This window comes from Myotis myotis, unplaced genomic scaffold (genome assembly GCF_014108235.1).
Source record: "Myotis myotis isolate mMyoMyo1 unplaced genomic scaffold, mMyoMyo1.p scaffold_m19_p_2, whole genome shotgun sequence".
In the NCBI taxonomy this organism is placed as follows: Eukaryota; Metazoa; Chordata; class Mammalia; order Chiroptera; family Vespertilionidae; genus Myotis; species Myotis myotis.
This window is the reverse complement of record NW_023416324.1, coordinates 139,247,454-139,264,975: the sequence shown is the minus strand read 5'-3', so window position 1 is coordinate 139,264,975 and position 17,522 is coordinate 139,247,454. Positions and strand designations below refer to the sequence as shown.

General features: G+C 40.3%; 1 non-coding gene and 1 pseudogene across 1 annotated transcript; both read right to left on the bottom strand.

Annotated features, from left to right (window-relative positions):
- Positions 1-5,398: 5,398 nt before the first annotated feature.
- On the bottom strand, positions 5,399-7,631 carry LOC118675268 (annotated as a pseudogene).
- An 8,575-nt stretch (positions 7,632-16,206) lies between these two features.
- LOC118678043 lies at positions 16,207-16,337 on the bottom strand. The gene has a single exon (XR_004974719.1).
- Between the last annotated feature and the right edge of the window lie 1,185 nt (positions 16,338-17,522).

The following is a 17,522-nucleotide window of genomic DNA, read 5'->3' as shown; positions in this document are numbered from 1 at the left end:
AGAGAATGCTGTTAAGTGAGAATTAAAATTTTATTTTTTTATGGCTCACCATTAGTTAAAAAACATTTAACTCTTTCTTTACTCGCTGATTTCTTATGACTTCTTTTTGCTCATAGTCATACACTCACAGGTCTTGCATGTGCAGAGAGGTCTATTTCTAGTTGATTAGTTTGCTCAACAAAAATAAAAATAGACAGTCCCAATATCTACACTTATATTTTACTAGGGAAGAGAGACATTATAAGAAGTAATTAAACTAAGCAGATATGACTTTTATGATTGGAAAAGGGTCTTCTGCTCTCACCATAGTCTGAATGTTAAGATTCTGTAAGTTTCAGATATAAAATTCTCTAGTCTATCCTTTTTATTCTCTCCTTTCATGTGACTCCATATATTTTTTATGGCTTTTAATATCATCAATATGAAGATGACTCATAACGTACATTTCCAGTTCTGACATGTTCTCTAGTCTCCTGACTCATGGATCCAGCTGACAAGCAGGACATAGTTATTCAAATGTCTCAGACATCTTAAGATTAACATGATCAAAAAGCAACTTTTGAATTCTCCCCAAAGGCTGGTTCTTCCTGTCTTCTCTGTCTTGATGGCGGCAGCCTCCAATCAGGTGGGCAAGGAAGAAATTCGGAGTAATTTTCCATTTCTCTTTGCTATCACATTTAAACTTTCACAACATCTGTCAACTCTGTCTCTAAAATATATCTGGAATGTGCCCGGATCTCTCCATTTACATTACCTTCACACAACTCCATGATGCCATGCCCCCTGCACCTGCATATTCCCAAATGATTCAGGCTAGTCTCCCTCTCTGTTGCTCCTTTTATTTTATTTTTACTTTAACACTGTTAGTCAGAGACCAATTTTTAAAGTAATAGTAAAAGGTGCATCCTAAAGTGGCTAGTCTCTGCTCACCAGGACCTCTGCATTTTAGCTACAGCCACTTTGTAATTGTTTTAGCTATTTCTCTAAAAATTTGCCTTTCTATTTCTTAGTTACGGTAAATTATATTTATTTATTAATTAATTCCTCCCTATTTCTCTTATCCTTGATGGTATATCACAATTTTCAATAATTAAATAATCAATTTTTATTAGGGACATGCAAATATTTTTCACCACTGAAACAGTGTATACCATGCTCATATTTTCTTTTCTGTATGATTCTTGTGGGACTTTTTAAAAGTTAGTAAAACTTTATCTGCCCATTTGTTCAATTACATCCATCATGCATCTATCAAATATCTCAAACACTCAGCTGTATCAAATAATTTTTTTTTTTAATCTTAGAGACTTTTTCCTGGTCCCCTATTCTCCTGTTCTGGTCTAGAGAGATTGTTCTCTGGGCCCAGTGCATTAGCTGTCCTGCTGAGACTTCCCTTAGCTCATTTCTTGTGTTAAACTGTTCTCAAGGTCTATTTCCTCTTCGGGGTTCATGCTCATGTTTTGCTAAGAAATCCTAGTTGCCCTCTTGCCAGTCAAGTTTTGGAGTCTGGACATGTTGCAAAAAGATCTTTATTCTTCCTTCACACATGATTAATAATTTGGTTTCTACAGAATTCTAGATTTGAAATAATTTTCCTTCTAACATTGAAGGCATTTTCCCTTTATATTTTAGCAAGTTGTGCTACTTTTGAGAAATTGCATGTCCTTCTGTTGTCTCTCTGGAAACCTTTAGAAATTTCTTTATATCTGGATTTATACAATCTCAGAATACTTATCTTTGGCAATTTTTTCATTCATTTTTCTACATAGTGATGGAAACTTTATTTTTTTTTATCTTTGCCTTCTTGGCTCTGTTTTTTCTTTTCTTTTTCCATCCCTTCCCTTTTCCATTTGTTCTCTTCCCCTTTCCTTCTCTACCCTTCCCTCTCCTTTCCTCCTGTCCACTTCACTTTCCTCTACTCCTTTTCCCTCCCTACCTCACTCCCCTGCCTTACTCTTTCGTTCCCTCTTCCTCTCTTTCTCTTTCACTGTATAGATTCAAAGCTTTATTTCCTCAATGAAGACAAAACCAAAAGTACAACAAAATAGATTCAATTCCCACAGAAAAAGCAGAATTAACATATCTAAGTACCAGTTTTCAAAATAAATTCTTTTTCTAATATCCTATGGGGATTATTAATATTTTAAGTATTATCATTATGAACCCATTGATTGTATTATGTTTTATCAGCCTAAATGCATTATAATTATTATTCCTTATCTCAAATTTGGTATGTAAAAACTTAAAAACTTCAAGATGGTTTCTGAGACCTTCTGATATGACTGCAGTAGTCTCTGATTTCTTGTTCTCTGGTATAACATGTCTAAGCTAAACTTGTACATTTCCTGCCTCAGAATGGGAAATAGATATTTTTCTGAATAGGCCCAATAAGCAATAATGTTCACTAGTTTCTGGTCCATACTTCCTCTGTTATTTTTTAAAAATAAAAAAACACACAAACATACATGCATATCTACAACATTTTATTTCCCCTTCTTTCTCACTCAAATGATAGCACGCACACACACACAAACAGGCGCACATTTTGTGCCTTAAATTTTTTTCTTTTACTTTACAACATGATTTGGAAATCATTCCATATCATAGGTACTGATATTTCTCCTTTTTAAATATGGTTACAAACTATTTCATTGTGAATTTATTCAACTGGTCTCTTATGAATTAGTTTTTAAATTATTTCCTATACTTTATCTGACACATCTTTAGTTATACATTTATTTGGAGCTTTTTAAAATCACTTTTAGTTTTATGTAAAATATAGAGCTGAGTTTCCTTTTGGCTCAAATCTGAAAATCTTTTCATTGTAATAGTTAAAATTATCCCTTCACATTAATTTCCATGACTGGTGTGTTTGGTCTAAATGCTCATATTATTTAACTGGTATTTACCAATGGTATTATGTTATCTTTATTGTTTACTTAAAGGCTTGTTTTATTTACGTTTTATATTCCTTTTTTGTATTTCAGATGGTTTGAATTATTGTTACCTTTATACATTTATTGCATATCCAATAAGCTAATAATTTCGTTTGTTAGCTTTAAATAATGTCATTTGATTATGAATAGTATTTGTGTGGTAATCAATGAACTTATTCTGTTCTTCTACTGCTTATTTTGAAATTTATTATTTTTTTTACTTTTGGGGTGAGGGCTGGATGGAGGTGGGGGAAAGGGAGGAAAAATAGGGGGTATCTGTAATATTATCAAAAATCCTATATAATAAAAGCTCAATATGCAAATCAACCAAACAGCAGAATGACTGGTCGCTATGATGCACACTGACCACTAGGGGCTGCCCCCAGCCTGCAGGCTCCAGGCCATCCAAGGTGGGTGCCAGCGGGGGCCCCCCTGATTGCCCCACTGGCTGGTCCCACAGATTGGCCCTGATTGCCAGCCAGGCCTGGGGACCCTATTCATGCACAAATTTTGTGCACTGGGCCTCTAGTAAATAAAATAAAATAAAGCAAAAAATATATCTTTTTTCTCCTTAAAGTTTTGCTCACTATGGATCTTGCTCACAGCAATTATTACTGTGGTGTACTAATAGCTATTTTCTATTTCCCTGATGCTTTCTACATGTATTAATTGAAAAGTAAAGCTTACTTAGATATAAAATCCTCAACTCACTTTTTTCCTTGAGCTTATTGAAAATATTGATCTTCAGTTATCTTGCTTTGTATGTTGTTGTTGAGATGCTATTCTGATTTCCTTTCTACGTGAAGGTGCAGATATATATTTTTTAATTTGAAGTATAATGCTTTTACTAGGATATATCTTGGATTTTCTTTTCTGCATTAAGTATCATAAGTATGTTTCAAAATGTATATTAGTCTTCTGTTATTCCCCAAATTTTCCTGGTTTATAATTTTAAATATTATTTGTATTCCATTATTTCTTTTCCTTTTCAGGGACTCCAATTTTATGTGTGATATATCACCCTTGCTAATCTTCCATACCATTATACTCTAATTCTTTTCACCCATTTATTTGTTTCATGTTCATTCTCTTAGTTATTTCCTCTCTTTAATGACCCATATATAATAGAATCTTTTACCCTTTGAGAATCTTGCAATTTAATTTTAATTTCTGAAATGATTGTCTTTTACTCCATTGTTTAACACAATTAGATAATTTTCATTTTATATATTTCCTTTAGCCCATGTGTGTTTTCATTTTTGATAAAAGGCATTTTTTCAGATCTGCAACTGATGGTTTAAAGAAAATGAGTTTAGGTTGAGATGTTATGTTAGAATTGTTCCTTTTCTATGGTTGTCTTTCTTGGAAGAATTTTAATCAAATAAAATATTTCTATTTCTATTTTCAGTTTTATTCTTTTATTGGTTTTGTGTGAAGGTAGCCTATCATATTTCTGAATTTTTGGGGGAAATACCCAATCTTTTCTGGATCAGCAATAATAGATAATCTATTTATGGAGGAGTGAGGGATATTATAGTTTACTAAGTTGTTAGTGAGAGTACTCTCCTCTACTGGTGCAGTGATTTGCTACTTAACACATGGTTTATCTTTGAGGCATATGGTTAGATGTGTCTTCTGACCTTGCGATTTTTCTTTGTTTTTTTTGTTTTGTTTTTTTTTTGTTTTTTTTTGTAGCAACTTGTTTGAAATCCCAAGAAACAGACTCTGAAATACATATGTGCATGTAAAAAGCTTGTTGAGAAATACCCTTAGACTCTTTACTTATTGAGGGAGTGGAAAAAGTAAGATTGGGCAGACAAATTGAATGTAATCACAACAAAGACCGTAGCCAATCCCTCAGAGAAGTGAGGGTTCAGGATTTCCCTTTAGAGTTCCTATGCCTTAGGCAGGAGCCTGGAATTTATACTTTCTATTGGACTGTCATTGGATGGAGGCTGCCCTCAAGGACAGCCTTGAAGAAAATTCTTTTCAGCTAAAGATATTTCAGAGAGATGGAATCAGTTGAAAGCTATCAGCTATTCGCCCTCTTACAACTGGGGAAATAAAAGTGGTGTCTGGGCTACAAACCACAGATCCATTATAGGCAACCTCTTACGTTGTTCAGAGGTACTGTTTCTTATAGTAAGTTCTGGGGAAAGTCCCTCCCTTCCCCACTCCAAGACACATTTCCATAAAAAGTGATACACAAATTGCTTAAAAGGATGAATTTGTTGTAAGGATACATGGGAAACAGAATGGGGGTTCTTAGAAGGACAATATCCTGCTCAGAAATATGTGCAGACTACATAAGAAACTGGGAAAATCTGCCTAATTTTGCATGGAAGAGATACTAAATAAACAGAATGCTTCAGCCACTTGAGGTCATACAGCTTTGTTCTTTGGAGTTGTCATTTGGAATTGGTTGTTGACCCTAGAAAAGAGGATTCAGTGAATTGGCAGGGGCAAAATAAATAAATAAATAGGAAGAAACCAAATAGAACAATTTCCAATCTATTTCCCATTCCCTTCATATTACCTGTATGTTTCCTTATAAGTATAAGTAAGCTTCAGTCACCCCAGGTTACTATCCTTTTTAAAATTTTTATTATTAGATTTTGTTCTTCCAAGCTTCCAGGCTATTATCATGCACTTCTCCCAGGCTTCTTTTCCTTACGTTTTCTGCCAGTTATTATTCTACTTACCTTGCAAGGTTCATCCGAGATGACACTTCCATTTGGGAAATATTTCTTCCTCCATTCACTTCTTTCACTACTAGAGGCCCAGTGCGCAATTGAAATTGCGTGAGGAGGTGCCCGCCTCCTGCCTTCTGCTGCACGAGGAGGCTCCCAGTGGGGCGCTGGCCCAAGAGGTGCTCCATGCACCTCATGGTGACCGGTCATTTGGTCATTTTGGTCATGATGCCTCTTGGCCTTTTATTATTATGATGCTTTTTGTGTGTGGGTGCCAGGTGTTTATCTTCCCCCACAGCCTCACACCCCAATGGGACTGCTCACATGCACAACACACATAGGCATTGGCACCAGTAGTGAGAACAGCACCCTTGACCTCTGAGGAGAAGACAGGGCTCTCTCTCAGTCCTTGGCTCCATGGTGGGAGATGGGAGAGGAGGATGGCTTCTCTTTCCTGCCTTCAGTGGAGACTGAGGGGACCCATAAGCAAACTCCACCTCTTCTAGCTGTCAGCGAAAGAGAAACCACTCTGGTGAGGTTTCATTCTAATTACTAAAGTAAGTGGAGAAGGGATTGGCCTGGTCCTGACCAACACAGGGGAAGGCGTGAATGGGTAAAGAAAGAGGCCATGAAAGGGGGCAGGTGACACCATTAGATGTACGTGCAGGGACGGGAGGGCAGTTATTAGGCTTCTGAGCTTTGTAATCCCTTGTGGAGCATGAAAGGTAGGGAAGATGAATGAGGCTTATTGTTTGACTTTGATGATGTCCACGAATTTGAGTTTGAGAAATGCACCACCCACTAGGAAGCATCCACACAGACTGGCTTGGCAGCTCCTTTCAGGCTGCCCCAGCCACATAAATATGCAGGTGGTCTGAGTGATTGCATCAGAGATATTGGACTTAAGCCATCCCCAGAGCTTTCGGTGTACTTCCTGGGCCTGTTGGGGTGCTGCAGTCTTGCCTGTACCAATGGCCCACTCAGACTCATAGGCCAGAAGAACCTTGTTTCAGCCCTTCATGTTATCTGCAATGACCTTGGTTTGTTCAAGTCGACCTTCTCAGGATGCCAGCTTTCCTCTCAGCTAGCTTCTCCCCAGTGTAGGTGATCACTCCAAGTCTCTCAGCCAGGGCATGGGCCACTTTCTGCCCAATTAGCTCATCTGATTCCCCAAACACAAGCCTTCTTTCCAATTGCCTCAAGACCATCCTGTAGCTCCACAGTCTTGGATCAAGCTAGAACTGGCCTCTCCAGTAAAGGCCCCATCAGTCACTTCGTAGCAGTTCTGAGCAGTCACGGCAATCTCGGCATCTAGCTGCTGCGTGGTGAAGTCAACGTAGGTGGTGGCTGGTGCACAAACCTCCTCGGTGTGGGCCACGTTCAGAGTGCTGATGAGTTCCCCCAGACTCATCTTCCATCCAGTCATCTTCCAGGTTCCCCTCATGAAAAACCTAGTGGGGGGTGCCATGGCACCGGAGCCAACACCCTGAAGGTCAGGATCCTCCTTTACTATGGTTTCATATAACGTGTTTGCACTTTTTAATGTCACAGCCTCAACTGCACATTATTTAGCAATGTAAGTTCTTTCTCTCCATTAGATTATGAGCTTCCTGTCAGGAGCCAAAAGTAAAAACAAAGAACTTTCTATCTTCACCATGTTCACATTCTGTGTCCACTCTACCCGTTGTCTTTTCCAATACCCTGTGTATTGTGAGTACTTGATTAAAAGTAAACAAAATTGAAATTCTAGCAATCCGCGTAGCATATATTGAGGATCTAGCTCAGTGTATTGTCAAGAGTCCAAAAGTTATAAAACGTGATCAGTGAGTTAAGCAAGACTTTTACAATCAAGTGACATAGAAGTGACACTGGATAAAGTTGCAAATGTATTATAAAAGCAGATAAGTATCATGTAGTTCAGGGGAAGGGTAATACGGTACTTAGACCAGACAGACAAACAACCTTCCGGACGTCCAGACGTCCTTCCGGACAAAGCCGGGCGAGGCAGGGCCAGCTGCTGTGGTGGCAGCGGGGGCTGAGGCAGCCGGGGCTGCGAGTGGGACCCTCTGCCTCGGTGAGCCCACAACCCGCGCCAGCCGCCAACCCTGGTTGGTTCCTGGTCCCACAGCGCAGCCCCCGCCTCTGCAGACCCGGCAGTCCCAGCGCCACCCTGCACCCCGGCCTGGCCTGGAGTCCTTCATGGGCGTCCGCAGGACCAGGCACCCACTCGGCGGGAGTCAGCGGCCGTGGTGGAGCAGCTTTCCCTCCCGAAGTCCTGGTGGAGAGCCAGGAGCGCTCGGCGCTGGCGATAATAATAGCTCCTGTTTATCAGCCGCTCACACTGCCAGGCTGTGTGTTGAACCCTTCGCGTGCAGTCACCCTCGCCTCAGCCCTGTGAAGTCGCCACGATTGTTAGCCTTATTTTTCAGAGGCAGCATTTGAGATACAGAAAGGTCAAGCGACTCGCAGTCAGAAGGTGGTGAAGTCAAAAGGAAACCAGAATTTTCTTGACACCCAGCAGCTGCTGAACATAAAGCTGTGACACTCACCGAGGCCTCCCCATGTCAATAAATCGCTCCCCAGTAGAAATAAAACAGCGGTAAAGAAGAAGGGGAGCGTGTGGGTGAGAAGTGTGGAGGAAGCGCTGGTGGGGCACAGTATTCTCTGCAGACTCCCTGGTAGCGGGACAGCTGCCGGTGGTCAGTCAGATCAGCTCCCCAGAGGATCATGAGGGGGAAGGTTACCATCCAGAAACCCTCTCATAGCTCATTAAGGCAGAGACTTTAATTTATTGTAGCTGCTAACCATTGCACAGCTCACTGGAGATGCCCTCAAGTAATTAAAACTAAAGGTCTGAAATCAAAACTTATTCTGTTATCCCCGTTATTGATCTTTGAAGAACTTTCACTGGTGTGAAAAGAACCCTCTGCAAGCCAGCCCATGCACATGCGCATTCGAGTCTGATGCAGCTCCACTCCATCCACCCCAGGGAACCGCACCACCATCCACTGGTTTGCTTCAGCCAGAAACTTCAAGATCATCTTTGACTACTCTTTTGCTTGACTTTAGGTGAACATAAATGTTTTCACTTTTTATTATGAAAAATTTAAAAATATAGATGAAAGGAGAAAGAACAGTGTAATGAACCCTACTTATATACCCATCACTCAGTTTCAACAATGATCAACTCCTGGACAAGAGTTTATTATTATTTGACTAATATCTATGATATATGAGTCATGTACCAAGTTCCAAACTAGGCCTTAGGGATCCAAAGATGTATCAGATTTGACTGTAACCCAATCTGGAGGATATAACATCTGGCTTTGGTCCTTGATAGGTGAATGAGTTACCCAGAAAAAGAAAAGTTGTCCTTATTCATTTATTCTCTTTCAACAAATAATTATTATGTGTGAGGCACTGTCCTTGGTGCTAGGAACACATAAAGAAACAAGGCTGTGTTTCTACTTTCTTGAAGCTTGAATAATGGGAAAGAGACATTAAGCATGTGATTAGGAATGTGATAAGTATCTTTTTTTAAAATATATTTTTATTGTTGACAAATTTACAGATATCTCCCATTTTCCCCTCTTACTTCCCTTCCCCTACCCTCTACCTACCCACCCCCAGGTCTTCACTACTCTATTGCCCATGTCCATGGGCAATGCATATTCTATATAATAAAAGAGTAATATGCAAATGGACCAAACGGCAAAACAACTGGTCACTATGATGCACACTGACCACCAGGGGGCCACCGCTCAATGCAGGAGCTGCTCCCAGCCAGCAGGCCCGATTAGGCGATCAGGGTCTGCCAACCAACCTCTTGGTCCCTTCCCTCCCCTCCCCCACCAGCCAGCAGGCTCCAATTGCCTGATGGCGAACAGGGAACTGGCGGTGGATGGCCCTGATCTCAGGTCAGGCCTAGGGACTGTACCTGTGTACAAATTTCATGCACTAGGCCTCTAGTTTTCATATAACAACAAAATGGCTGTCATTAAGGAGACCAGAGATAAGGGTTAGCAAAGGGAATGGAGAAAAGGGAATGCTAGAGCACTGTTGATGGGCATATTGGTACAGCCCTATAGAAAACAGGATGAAGGTCTCTCAAAAATTAAAAATAGAACTATTATATGACCAAGCAATCCCACTTCTGGGTACCTATCCAAAGAAAATAAAACTATGATTTTGAATAAATCTGCACTCTCATGTTCTTTGCGACATTATTCACTATGGCCAAGACAATGAAACAACCTAGGTGTCCATCATGAGATGAAGGGATAAAGAAAATATGATATATAAATATATCTTTCTCACATTTTGTACTCCCCCCCCCCACACACACACATAGTCCTCATTTAACATGGATAGGTTCTTGGAAACTGATTTTAAGCAGAACAATGTATATTGGAACCAATTTTACACTAGGCTAATTGTTATCAATAAGAATTTAAGTTCTTATAGCATATTTCTGGTCACAAAAACATCAACTTCTAAATAATGACCCAAAACCCTTCTAATATTAAACACTGAAATAAATGTGAGCTCTCATACATTTAAGACAGATTAATGAAAATACTTAGTCAGTTCAGCTTACGAATAGCTGAAGCCTCTCCCAGCCACTCAGGGGGTCAGGTGGGACCCCACTCTGGACAGGACGCCCTTCCATCGCAGGACAGTCACACACCGACACTCTCTCAGACTGGGACAATTCAGACGGGCCAGTTCACCTCATGTGCACATTTTTGGGGTGTGGGAGAAAGCCAGGTCCCCCAAGGAAACCAATGAAGACATGGGAAGAACTTGCAAAGTCCACACAGACAGTGGCCTCCACCAGAAATTTTTTCTCATTAACATGATAAGGAAATGATGTTGGATGAAATGAATTTAATTGAGGACTTGCTGTGGGTATTATATATAATTATATATAATAATTACATATATGTAATATACACACAATGGAGTATTATTTAGCCATGTAAAAGAAAGAAATCCTGCCATTTGAAATAATATAAATGGACCCTGAGGGCATTATGCTATGTGAGATAAGTCAGAGAGAAAAACATATACTGTATGAGATTGCTTACTAGTATATGTAGAATCTAAAAAAGTGAACTCATAGCCCTGGCCAGTTTTGCTCAGTGGTTACAGCCTCGGCCCCCTGTGCAGGTTTGATTCCAGGTCAGGGGCATGTGCCTCTGTTGGAGGGTGCCTGAGGGAGGCAAACAATTGATGTGTCTTTCTCACATTGATGTTTCTCTCCCTTCTCCTCCCCACCCCCCTCTCAAAAAAAAAAAAAAAAAAAAAAAAAGGAAAAAATATCGTAGGGTGAGGATTAAAAATAAAATAAAATAAAAAAAGCTGAACTCACAGAAACAGAGTAGAATGGTTGTTGTCAGGGGTTGAGGATTGAAGGAAATGGGGTGATGTTGGTCAAAGGGCACAAACTTCCAATTACCAGATGAAAATGTACTGGGGGGTCTAATGTACTGCATAGTGGCTATAGTTAACAAAACTTTTATATAGTTGAGTGCTGCTAAGAGAATAAAAATTAAAAGATCTCACCACACACAGGAAAAGGGTAATTAGGGTAAATGGAGGTGTTAAACAACCTTATTGTTGCAATCATTTCACAAATACGTATTGTATCGAATCATCATATTAGGCAGCTGAAAACTATACAATGCTGTATGCTGCTTATAAAGCTGAAAAAAATATAATGGTACATACAAGTATGCATGCTCCTGAGGCTGTTCTTCAGGGGAGAGGCTCCAGGAACAGGCAGCGGTGGTCTCCTGAGATGAATTCTAGCGACCTCACTGCTGCCAGGAGGAACTGGCCTCTCGGGTTTGCATAGAACAGCGCGTTTAGGTTACGGTGACCTTGGACCTTGGCAGACCTCCGAGCTGACCCGGGCATCTGCCTCCTGGCAGGCCAGGGACTGGGCGGCCCTGAGCATGCGCAGTTCATTCCCGGTTTGGCCCGCCCCTGCACAGCCTTTGGGCTCAGCCTGATTCCCCACACCTGGCAGGGCCCCAGGGGTGAGGTGCTTCTGCACTGTGACTCTAACTGGGATGTTGGGGGAGGCCTGAAGGAGGATTGGGTTTTGCTTGATAAGTCTGTCTCACATCCACAGGCTGCTTACAGAGGGTCTGGGAGGAAGGGCCTTCCATGCCTAGGGCACCCAGGTGTTTCTCAGCCCAGGCATTTGTCACTCTAATCCAATTCCCAGTTTCTAAGGGCCAAACGTCTAACCAAGTCTCCAGTGAGAACAATTACATTTTACTAAAAAATTCACTGGATGTTATTAGATCATGCAAATCTCCCCAGCTAACGAGTTAGTTAAAATTAACCAAGTCATACATAGACATTAATAATTTTAGCAACATGCTCTGTAAAATGAAAAGACACAAATGCAGGAAATAAGAAAACAATAATTATAACAAAATTACTACTCTAGTACAATAAAATTTTATAAAAGTGTCCACTATTAGTAAAAAGCGTTTTTTGGTTGCCTGTCATACAGTGTTTCATTTCCTTCCTTACTCCCTTCTTTCCTTCCTTCCTTCCTTCCTTCTCTCTCTCTCTCTCTCTCTCTCTCTCTCTCTCTCTCTCTCTCTCTCTCTCTCTCTCTCTCTCTCTCTCTCTCTCTCATTTATTCATTGCTAATCCTCATCCCAGGATATTTTTCCCATTGATTTTTTTAGAGTGGAAGAGGGGTGGGGGAGAGGGAGAGAGAGAGAAACATCAATGTGAGAGAGAAACCTCAATTTGTTGCTTCCTATACATGTCCCGACTGGGCTGGGGATCAAACCTGCAACCCAGGTATGTGCCTTTGACTAGGAATGGAACCTGCGACCCTTCAGTGCGTGGGACAACACTCTAACCACTGAGAAACACCAGCCAGGGCTCACATGGTATTTCTATTTTGAAATAACTGTTCACTGGTTTGACCAACCTCTCTTACATATTAATGAGGCAAAATTTTTACATTTTCCTGTGGTACCAGTTCAGTGTTAATGGTACACTTCTAACCACCTATTTGCTGCAAGCAACACCCTACTCTACACTGCCACCGGACTCTCTCAATTAATACTCCATCTGATGGTAGTACCATCTCAGAATGGATGGTCAGTTGTAGAAAAAGTAAATTTTACATATTAATCAAAATATGGAAAATAATTTGAAAAAAATTGACTTTACTGATCTCAGATCTGTGGCCCCCTTGTGCAAAGTCTAAAACATATGAGCTGAGAATCACAGGATACAGTCCTGAGTGTAGTAGGAGGGACTGACATGAGAGGTGTTATAAGGGAAGAAGCCATGAAGCTTGATGGCAACTTGCTGACGAGTTGGATATAGAAAGTGAGGATAATGGCAGGTGTCATAGGTGGCCCTGAAGGTTTGAAGCTGGGTATATTGCAAGTCTCCCCGTTGCTCTTAGGACACACTTGGGAATTTTGACCATGTGATATCTGATCCCTGACTCCTCACTTACCACCACTATTCCCCCTAACTTACTGTGCTGCAGTTCTCAGAAGCCACTGGGCTACTTCCCAACTCAGAGCCTTCAGAAGCCACTATGGCATAAATGTTATTTGTCTCACTTGCTCCCTGTTATCTGGTTAATTCATATACTCAAGGCTTTGGCTTATATGCTGTTTTCTCTACTCCCACCCCAGACTAGGGAAGACCCCTATTTTAGGTGCCCATAGCTTACTGTACTTTTCTTCATAGCACTTAATACAGTTGTAATGATTTGTTAATGTGTCTCTATTCACCACTAGATGATAAGCTCCATGAGGGCAGGGACCATGTTTGACTTGCTCATTGTCTATTCCAAGAGATTAGCATAGAGCATGGCACTTAGGCAGCTGACACGGTTCACAAAGCATGGGAGGATATTTGAGTGAACACGTGGTACCTACAACCTGGAGTACTGTCCCCTTCCTTCCTCCCCTGCCATCTGGGTAACTCCTGTGAGCCTCCAGAACTCGGTGTATGCGCTGTTTTCTCAGGGATGCTGTTTCTGACCAATCTCTTTCACATGGTGTGACAGCAGAAGGGAGTGAGGAGGAAAAGCTCCTTCACGTTCAAGGTAACTTCCCTTTCAGGTATGGCTAGTTTGAGGCGAGGGTTAGATACTAGGCCCACAGACCTCATTTATGTGGAGTGATTAGAGCTGCCAATGAAGACTTGGGAGCCAGTCCCATCCAGTTGTGAGTTACTAATTTCTAAGAGAGAATAAATGATTAGAGACGGTCAACAAAAGATGCCTATATTGAGATGGAGAGAAGCAGTTTTAAGAATGAGAGAATGTTTAAACTTTCAAATATTTTAGATAGGTCAAGGAGAACAGAGGTCCTGGAAAGATAATTGGACTTGAGGGATGAAGCACTGGGGAGTGCAGCTTTTACAAAATGATGAGATTGAAATGTAGGTTGTAGGCAATTAAAGAGAGATAATGAAAATAGCAGGTATAGAATGCTTTTTAAGAAGTTTGATGTTAAAAATTGGGAAAACCAGGAACTAAAGAGTATAAGGTCAATTAAGGTTTTCCAAAATAGGACAGAACTTCACTACCTTTTACAGTGGCAAAGTCTGAAATCAGTTGAATCTTTTGATCAACTGTTTTTTGTTTTGTTTTTAAGAAATACTATCTCTTTAGCTTTTACTGCATTACCCTATCTCTCTTCCTCTCTCTTTTGCTCCCTCTCCTCTCTTTTTTCCCTCCCTAGCCCTAGACTTGTGCTGTCCGTAGGTAGCCACTAGGCACATGGCTACTGAATACTTAAACTGTATATAGTCTGAATTACATGCACTATAAGTATTAAAAAATCACAACAGATTTTGAGGACTTGGTATGAAAAAGTAATGTAAAATATTTTATTAATAATTTTATATTGATTATCTGTTGAAATGATATTTTAGATGTATTTTACTAAATAAAATATATATTATTAAAATTATCTCACATTTCTTTAACTATCTTTTAATGTGGCTACTAGAAAGTTACCTATTACATCTGTGGCTTACATTATATTTCTCTTGGCAGCCTTGCTCTAGACCAGTGATGGCGAACCTTTTGAGCTCAGCGTGTCAGCATTTTGAAAAACCCTAACTTAACTCTGGTGCCGTGTCACCTATAGAAATTTTTTGATATTTGCAACCATAGTAAAACAAAGACTTGTATTTTTGACATTTATTTTATATATTTAAATGCCATTTAACAAAGAAAAATCAACCAAAAAAATGAGTTCGTGTGTCACCTCTGACACTCGTGTCATAGGGTCGCCATCACTGCTAGGCTCTATTGCCTGGGTCCTCTCTCTCAGCTTCAGAAACCACCTCTAGGTAATTGACACATAAATATATATCTTTACATTAATGTATGTTCAGACCTCTCCTCTGAGCCCCAGACCCTAATATTCAGTTGACAATTAGACATCTTCTTCTGGAAGTCTCAAGAGCACCTCAAACGCAGCACATGGGAAATCAGACTTATCTTCTGCTCTCCTTTCCCCAAACTTGATCTTCTTCCAGTATTTCCAGACTCAGTGATTACCATCATCACCCTGCTGCATAAGCCAGAATTTTAGATCCTTCTTCTTTGAACCTTACGTCCACTCTTTCATGAAGTCCTGCTCATTTTATATCCTAAAGATTTTTTCAATTTGTCCATTTCACTCATTCCACCACCTAGGACAGGTCACCGTAATCACTTTCCTGCGAAATTTCCATACCCAATTTTGCCAGTTTCCAATCTATTCTTCATGCTTCTAGCAAGAATTAAGTTATAAAATGTGAATCTGATCATGTCAGCCTTCTTTATAAACACTTCCCATGGATTCTTATTGCTGTTAGAATGAAAACCAAAATTTGTAATATTGTTTACAATAACTCCACATAATTTGTCCCCTGCCCACCTTGCCACCCTCCCTTGTTTTGCCTAATTCGTTTTGCCTCACTGACCCTCTTTTAGTACTTTGAACTGGTCATATTCCCTCCAGAAATAGGGCCTTTGTATATGGTCTCACAGCTCTCCCACTTCTTCCCCTGATAAATGCTGTTCAGCCTCCAGATTTCAGCTCACTCATCACTTCTTGAAGGAAAGCTTTCTGTCACCTCCCCCACTCCGCTACCCACCACAAGTAGTAATGACAGTGACAGTGGCAGTGATGATAGCATTTATTGAGCATGTATGTAGGCCCCCTTCTAGTGCTTTACACACAATTCATTAAGCTTTAAAACTACCTTTTAGTTCCATTTTCAGGGTATAATCCATTATAATACCCATTTTTATGAGTAAATTGATGCACAGATAGATTAAATAATTTTCTTATGATCAACTAGAAAGTAGTATAGCCAGCATTCAAAATTAGGTATCCTGGTTCTAGAGTCCACAGGGTTAACTACCACATTATATTGCCTTTTAAGACTAGGCTAAACCTCCCTATTATAAGTTTCATATCTCCAAAAACATTGCCTTGATAATAGTAAAGTTGTAATTTTAAATTCATCTGGGTGATTATTTGGTTAATGTCTGTCTCCTATAACTGCCCCCCCATTTTTTATTTTACAAATGTCTAAGGTAGGAAAACAAGGCTGCCCAGCTCGTTGCAGCCCTGATAATTATTCTCAAGGGTTGATCTTGGCTTCCAGCCCTAGCTGAGGAGAAAGAAGCTCCATGCAGCCCCATGGAAGAGAGGCCCCCCCCCTAATTTTTTTAAGGGGAGAAGAGGCAGGTAACATATATGCTTTTGTTTATTGCTTAACCATAGTGCCTAGTATTGTAGCTGGCATAAATTAGAGACTTTATGGGAGGGAGGGAGGGAGGGAGGGAGGGAGGGAGGGAGGGAGGGAGGGAGGAAGGGAGGGAGGGAGGGAGAAAGGGAAGAAGGGGAAGAGAAGAAGAAAGCAAGTTCCATGTCTCACGTTATTTCTCTATTGAGTATAGCTTAGCCAACCACTTTCTATCTCTTAATTCCTACATCTCTCTTAGGAATTCTGACTTTTACTCTGACAACAAATTCAGAGATCCAGTGTGATATGTGCCAAATGATTTTAGCAATTACTTGATTAAGAATAGCTGATTTGCCCTAACCAGTTTGGCTCAGTGGATAGAGCATTGGCCTATGGACTGAAGAATTCCAGGTTCGATTCCAGTCAAGGGCATGTACCTTTGTTGTGGGCACATCCCCAAGTAGGGGGTGTGTAGGAGGCAGCTGATCGATGCTTCTCTCTCATTGATGTTTCTCTCTATCCATCTCCCTTTCTCTCTGTAAAAAATCAATAAAATATATTTAAAAATATTTTTAAAAAAGAATAGCTGATTCATTCTATATTTATTTTAGGCAGAGGATGTCAAAATTGGATCAACTGTTGAGTAATCTATGTATAACATAATTATGAGTGCCAAGTTCTCTAAATACACCCTATGCTGCAGCCATACTGGAGACTATTTTCTTACTCAAGAGCTTTCATGACTGACACTTTGCTTAGCATTCCCTTTCAAATCCTTCTGAGAAAATATCTACATATTTTTTAAGGTCAGGGTCAAATGTCTTCTCCTGGGTAATCTGTAACAAAACAACCACTATTGTTTTTTTGTTTCATGTGTGTGCACATGCATGTTTCTTATATACATGCTGGGCCTAATTATAGAACATTTTGACATGATTTCTCTTTTGAGGGTATGGTATATCCTTGTAGTTAAGTTTGGAAGCTCCCCTGAAGGAGTGGGCATTTCTAGTGTGAAACCCGTCTTCTTTCTCTCACACTCTTGGAAATGGATCTCCCTGGGCTGGGCCATGCCTGAATTCCCCCATGTCTGGGAAAAGACAGCATCTGCTTTTCAGAGATAGACTTGGAGATATGTAAGGAGGCCTTGCTATTG